The sequence below is a fragment of the Perognathus longimembris genome, chromosome 15 (genome assembly GCF_023159225.1).
Source record: "Perognathus longimembris pacificus isolate PPM17 chromosome 15, ASM2315922v1, whole genome shotgun sequence".
Classification (NCBI taxonomy): domain Eukaryota; kingdom Metazoa; phylum Chordata; class Mammalia; order Rodentia; family Heteromyidae; genus Perognathus; species Perognathus longimembris.
The window spans coordinates 41,960,664-41,968,091 of NC_063175.1; positions in this window are offsets into that span (position 1 = coordinate 41,960,664).

The following is a 7,428-nucleotide window of genomic DNA, read 5'->3' on the forward strand; positions in this document are numbered from 1 at the left end:
ATGGCTGGGACTATTGTTTTTTTCCTCATGGAGCTCAAAAGGGTTAGGAACATGTCTTGGTCACCTCTACATTCTTAGACTTGGCCATCCAGTCAGAAATGGTTTTTAAATGAAATGAGTGGGTTCCTTAGCTGCACACTGCAAGGAGTAATACAGTGCTCACTGCATTACTGTACTTGTCAAAACTAAACCACCTGTTTGATGCTTCACTGAGTACCAAGTGTTGGTAAAGTACATATAAACAAGTGGACAAAACCAGACACATTTCTCGCCACACACCTGAGCTCACAGTCTAGAAGTAGAAACAGATAAATAAGCTAAGGTGTTCTGATCTTATAGCCTGACACCCAGTTTTGCTCTTTCTGAGTTTTTTGTAGCTGGCTTGAGCTAATCTCTTAGACTCACACTCTGTATAAATGTGGAGAGACCATGGGAAGGAGTTGAGCTGTAGGGTCAGTTAACTTTTAATGAAGTACTTGTACAAAGAGGTTACAATTCTTTAAGTTAGGGTATGAGTGCAGCGCATCTTGATCAGTGTTACCCTTGCCATCGTTCTCTATTTTCCCGTCATCCCCACCCTCAAGTTAATGTAGTTCAGTTTTTTACATAATGTACATTGAATTTGATGACTGTTTTTATTTGCTCACCCTTCTTCCCTCCATACAATTTGTTTTTAATGTTTTTTTCTAAGAATTTGTGGAGCTAGAATTCCAAATGAAACTTATATTCAACTTCTCAGAACCTGTGATCTACCAGACTGTCTGAGTGAGAGGTGCAAGGTCTGCTGTGAACTATGCCGAGCCTGTCCAATCACCGAATCCTCCTTTTCCTAAGGAACATCTTGGAATACTGCAAAAATCTATCCTTATCCTACCAAATTTATTTCTGTTTCATTTGCACAGTTTATTTAGGTGACACTATCTCAGTGCTTTCTTTATCCTAAATAGACTTTCAGTTGTCATGAATTCATAGGTATTAGTTGTTGCAGATTTTTTAAATATGCATTTTCCATTTTCAAAAGTTGTTTAGATTTGTGCGAATGGATTTGGTATCAAGCCCATTTTCTAATATTCATGCCTCCTAAATACTTTTGATGAATGTTGACTCATAATAGCTGTTTGCTCTGTATTTCCTTATGGAATTCCTTAGGATTCAAGAACAGAAGACATTTGGTCCTGATTCTCACCCAAAAAGCATCTACTTCAGATCCAGTTGTTCTCAGACTGAGGACTGAGTAAGGTGTGTGGACAGATAGACACCCTTATGATCTTCCTAAAAAGAACTAGGTCACTAGGCCAGGGTGGCACCTGAAAATCAACATTTGGGGCAGTATTGGGACTTGAACTCAGAACCTTGCTAGACTGGCACTCTACCACTTGGGCCATGTCTGCAACCTTTTTTGCTTTATTTTTCTGCTAAGGTCTTGCATTTTTCCCTGGGGCTGGCCCAAAACTCTGATCCTGCTACCTGTGGCTTTTTGCATAGCTGACCACCTCACCCATCTTGTTGGTCGTGATGTGAGGTCTTGCTGGTAGTTTGTCTGGGATAACCTTGATCTTTCCCAGCTCTGCATCCCGAGTAGCTGGGATTACAAGTATAAGCCACTGTGCCCAGCCTTTGAATCCACATTTTAACAAGCCCCTTAGGTGATTCTGAAGTGGCAGAGCAGCCTAGGAGGAAAAAACCAAACTTTTCTTCTACATACTAAAATTGGGATGTCTACAAAGATGTTACATGTGCTTACACATATCTGTATACAGTATACACATATACATAGTGTACACATGTATACGGTGTATTTTTACATGTAGGCTAAGCTTCTTCAACTATTTTTTCATATGAGGATTTTCCCACAGCATTAAATACTCTGAAAGCATGAATTTCATGATTTCATGTAACTCCATCCTATAGTTACATGCTGGGATTACAGGCATACATCATCTTGCCCAGCATTAACCTTTTCCAAGAAGGCTCTAGAAAGATAATGTTGGGCCTAGAGATAGAGCATCTGCTTAGCATCTGAGGTTCTGAGTTTCAATCCCTAATACAAAAATTGAAAATAAATAAAAATTTAAAAATATTATTTCTGCTTCCTAGTACAAATTAATTTTATTATGTCTTTCAACTAACATGTAGTTACTGACTTCCTTGAATAGTCATATGGCCGCTTAAAAATTGTTAATTTGGGATGGAAATTCTCACTTTTTCAAATAAGTCCATGACAAATATACAGTGAAGGTACTTTTGTCCTCACAATGGTCTAAATGTCTAGTGGAATGGGCTGAATCTGTCCTTACACGTTGGTGGATTTTTCTAGGCAATGAACAAGTGAACATTCTTCTTTCATGGAAATTACTAGAAAGGAAGTGTTGGTCACGTTTTGAATGTTCTTTCTTGACAGGTAAGATGAGAGTTGAAGGGGACAATGTAAGCCACTGTTTCTTCCCTAACAGCAAGTACGTAGTGTCTAAAATTGGAAAGTACCACTTTAAGCATGTTAGGTCTAGAGCGGAGGGGAGGGACGAGGTGGAGCTGAGTGGAAGGCCAGCGATGAGCATGAACAATTTGTATATATGTATTCGTCTAATGTAACAGTTACACGAAAACACTATAGGTAGAATACTCTCAATCGTGCTGTCAGTAGTCATCGCCTGTCTCCACACGGGCCTTTAGGCAGTTGACAATCCCACACAAGTCTTTGGAACATTCTAGTTCATTTTCTCTACCGCAGCCTAGGTGGCATTTTTTCAAGATGCACATCTGAGCCACCTCTTCAACCTCGCTCGCGTTAGCTGTGCTGCCGCCCCAGTGCACAGGCCTTGCTGAGTCTTTTGGCAGGACTTCATGGTGTCACGAAGCCTTCACAGGGCCTGCCTCCGCCGCCTGGTGTTCTCTGAGCCTCTCCCTAATTAGTGTAGCAGGCTTCGGTCACAGCTCCGCCGCCCCAGCCTCACGAGAGGCCTGCCTGACGCCTCCTAGGTGCATATTACTCTTTCAGAACCAGCACCCATCTTTCAGGTGCTTGGCACTCAGTGTTGGCTTTTGCTTCTGTAAGTATTTGACTTTTTCTCGTTTCCATCCCAAGAGCAGAACTGTGTCTAATTTTGTTTCCCTCTGTGTCTAGCTTGGTACCTGGACCACAATAAATGGTGTTGACTGGCTCAATTTTCTTGTCCTCTGTTTTGTTTATATCTAGCACCTTGTTCTCCTAGGGCATTTTTCACAATCCATATTAAAAGCAAAATCCACACCCCTAATCTCTAAACATACATTGAGGAAGAGAATGGTTGCCCGAACTTTAACAGGCAAATAGTTGTATTAGCCTTAAAACTTTAGCTTGACTGAGCACAGTCATGCCTGTAAGACCAGCTGCTTTGGGTGGGATATCTCGGAGGGTTGTGGTTCAAGGCCAGCTGGGAAACAAAGTATGGACTCCATTTCAACAAACTAGTGGGGTGCAGTTTTACTCTGTAATCATAGATGCAAGGGAGGCAGAAGAAGGAGTATTGCAGTTCAAACTCACCCAGGCAAAAAAAAAAAATGTGAAGCCTTATCCAAAAAAACCAAAAAGGGCTAAGGGAGTAGCGACTCGTTAGAGTGCTTGCCTAGCAAGTGCAAGGGGCTGAGTTCAAACCAACGATAAGCTAAGGAAAACGTTGGAAGAAAGATTTTTTTTTCTGCCTAAGCTTGATGTTGGCTTTTTCTCTGTGTAAGGTTAAGAGCAATGGGAAGAAGGATCCTGAGGGTTGAACCCCAGGCAGGAGTGTGGTGCCCCAGGAGAGTAGAATGGTGATAGAACTTTTACTCAAACTTACTTTAAAAAAACAGATCATTTATTCTCTGAGCCAAATATGAGTGTCAAGGATGGAAGCAGGGATTCTCAGTTTGCCCCAAACAGGTTCCCCAAATGTGGTTCAGTGCTAGCCCTGATTCTTGGAAGTAGATCATTGTCTTTCCTCAAACTTCCTTTGAAGTCTGTTAGACTCATGATTGGAGACCTCTCCCCTACCCTATACACCATGAACCAAGACTGAGTTCTGAATTCCATGAGTAGATTGACCTGGAAGAAAGGGACAGCAGGAAGGAGAAAGGGAGAGTGACAGTGCCTAAAGGCATGCAGTTGACAGGAGCTGGAGTCCGAGGTGACCACAGAACCCGTGACTCCAGGAATTGTTCAGAAAGCTAGGAGCAGGGCCTTGACCTTCCAGCAACCTGCAGAGTGAGGAGATGGGGTGAACCAATTCAGGTAGATGGTAATAGGCCAAGGTCGCTCCATTCACACCTAGACTCAGGTACTTGTGTCCTTGATGCATTCCAAGCGTTAAAAGCTGTCATATCCGGGATAATAAAGAAGTTGTGGAGAGGCTAAGTTATCCAAAGGAAGAAATATTTCCACCCCTAAATAAAGCTAGCTGAGAATCACTGCTGCTCAGATGTCAGCCGGCTAATTATACACTCAGTAGACATGGCAGGTACAAAGATTAAATTCACCCAGGAAAGAATAAAAGAAGCAAGTGGAGGGAAGATCAAGTTATCCAGATAGAAAAATTCCCCTCTCAGTGCTCAGGCAGCCTCTGACAGAGCTAAAAAAAACATTGAGTTCAGTGACACCAGATGACACCAAGGTCGTTCTTGTTTTCTAAATTGTTGTGGCTTCCAGTGATGATAGGTTTGTCGGACCACATCTCCCTCACACATTCTGGGTAAGAGCTGGCCTTGTAGAAATAGCCCGGTCTCATCACACCAAGAGTCTATCCTAATTTGCTTACCCAGGTCTTTGCTGTGAGACACATTTTCACAGCCAGTAGAGACTAAAGCATGATCAGTTTCCTCCCCCATCTATCCCGAGAGGCAGTGCATAGCCCAGGGCAGTAGTCCTCAGTGCAGCTGGCCAGTGCCCCTGGGAAATCTTAAGACTTTCCCAATGGTACACGGGCAAGCCTTCCCATGTTTCCTAATCCTGACAACTAGTGCTGTCTTGTGTAATATGGAGCAGAGCCTGGGATGAAAACTTTCCAGAATACCAAAGACAAAGATAACCGAAATGCTGGTATGAGTTGAAAAGATGGAAGAGTTAGGAAAATCCTTTTACAAGTTAGGTAGTTTGCAAGTTGTTGTTTAGAACAAAATTGAGAGAGGATATAATCCATGTGATGATTGTTTATTTGGGGGGGGGCTTCAACTCTGGACTTGAGCTCCTTTTGCTCAAGGCCAGTGCTATACCACTTTGATCCAAAGCTCCACTTCTGGCTTTTTCTATGATTAATTGAAGATAAGACTCTCAGAGACTTTCCTGTCTGGCCTGGCTTTGAACTGTGATCCTCTGATCTTAGTCTCCCAGTAGCTAGGATTACACTGATGGCCACAGCATGACAGAGTTTTAAAAGCAACTTTATTTCAGGCACTGGTGTCTTATACCTGTAATCCTAGCTATTTGGGAGGCTGAGATCTGAGAAATGAGAATCATGGTTCAAAGCCAGCAAGGGCAAGAAAGTCTGTAAGACTCTTACATCCAAATAACACCAAGAAAGCCCAAGTGGTAGAGCTCCAGCTTAAGCAAAAAAGCCAAAGGGGAGACCAAAGAAGCCTCCAGTTCACGCTCCAGTAATAGCATGCACACACATACACACACCTTTATAATTCACATAGTATACAACTCATTGTGCACACATGTGTGTGTATGTGTGTGTGTTTGCCTTTCCTAGAGCTTGAACTCAGGGCCTGAGCATTGTCTCTGAGCTTTTTTATGTTCACAGCTATGACTCTACCACTTCAGCCACAGATCCACTTCCTGCTTTTTGGTGGTTAATTGGATATAAGGGTCTCACAGAGTTTCCTGCCTGGGCTGACTTGGAAGCAAGATCCTCAGATCTCAACCTCTTGAATAGCTAGGATTACAGGAGTGAGCTACCACCCATACTCATTGATTTTTTTCCCCATACATTTATAGTGTTATAAAACATCACTGCTCTCAATTCTAGGATATGTTATTCCCCAGGTATAACCCATATTCTTTGGCAGTCAGTCACTTCCACCTTCTCCTTCTCCTCCAAACCCTGTATTCCTAGACAATCTGACTTCTGCTTACAGATTTCCCTATTCCAAACATTTCATATTTTAATGGAGTTCTACCACACATGCTCCTAGGTGGCTGGCTTCTTTCAATTACCATAGAATTTGCAACATATACCCATGTTACATCAGTACTCCATGTATTTTTATAGCAAATAATACCCCCATTATATGGCTATACTGTATTAATGCATTCTTCTGTTGATTCAATGATAGATTGTTAAAAGAATATTCTCTACAAAATACCTGTATCAAAGATGTAGAAGGAGAGGGCTGGGGTTATAGCCTAGTGGCAAGAGTGCCTGCCTCGGATACACGAGGCCCTAGGTTCGATTCCCCAGCGCCACATATACAGAAAACGGCCAGAAGCGGCGCTGTGGCTCAAGTGGCAGAGTGCTAGCCTTGAGCGGGAAGAAGCCAGGGACAGTGCTCAGGCCCTGAGTCCAAGGCCCAGGACTGGCCAAAAAAAAAAAAAAAAAAAAAAAAGATGTAGAAGGAGATATTGATACAGATTAAATATTAATATAGTAACACTAAATTACTATTATTTTAGATGAAAGTATTAAAAGTTTCTTTAAAAATACAATTTGGGAGCCAGATGTGGTGATTCATGCTTGTACCAACACTCCAGAAGCTGTGGTAGGGAGATCATTTGTCCAAGACTAGCCTGGGTCACATAGCAATACCTTGTCTCAAAAAGCCAAAGCCAAAACAAAAGCAAAAAAAAAACACCCCCAAACTAAAGCACAGCATGCATGTGCACACACAGTCCACACACGCATCATTTGAGAAAGTATGGTAGAGTCTGTAGTCCCAGCTACTCAGAAGGTTGAGAAAGGAGGATCCTATGTCCAGAATCTGAGGACAGTATGGGTAACAATGAGACCCTGTCTCAAAAATACAAAGTACAGGGGCTGGGAATATGGCCTAGTGGCAAGAGTGCTTGCCTCGTATACATGAAGCCCTGGGTTCGATTCCCTAGCACCACATATATAGAAAATGGTCAGAAGTGGCGCTGTGGCTCAAGTGGCAGAGTGCTAGCCTTGAGCAAAAAGAAGCCAGGGACAGTGTTCAGACCCTGAGTCCAAGGCCCAGGACTGGAAAAAAAAATGCAAAAAAACAGAAAACAATATAAAAACACATTTTGTGGCTGAGTGTCAGTGGCTCACACCTGTCATCCTAGCTACTTAGGAGGCTGAGGTCTGAGGATCATGGTTTGAATCCAGCCAGGGCAGGAAAGTCTGGGAGACTCTTATGTCCAATAAACTACTCAGAAAAAGCCAGAAGGGGTGCTGTGGCTCAAATGGTAGAGAGTAATCAGTTCTGAGCACAAAGAGACTCCAGAACAGAACCCAG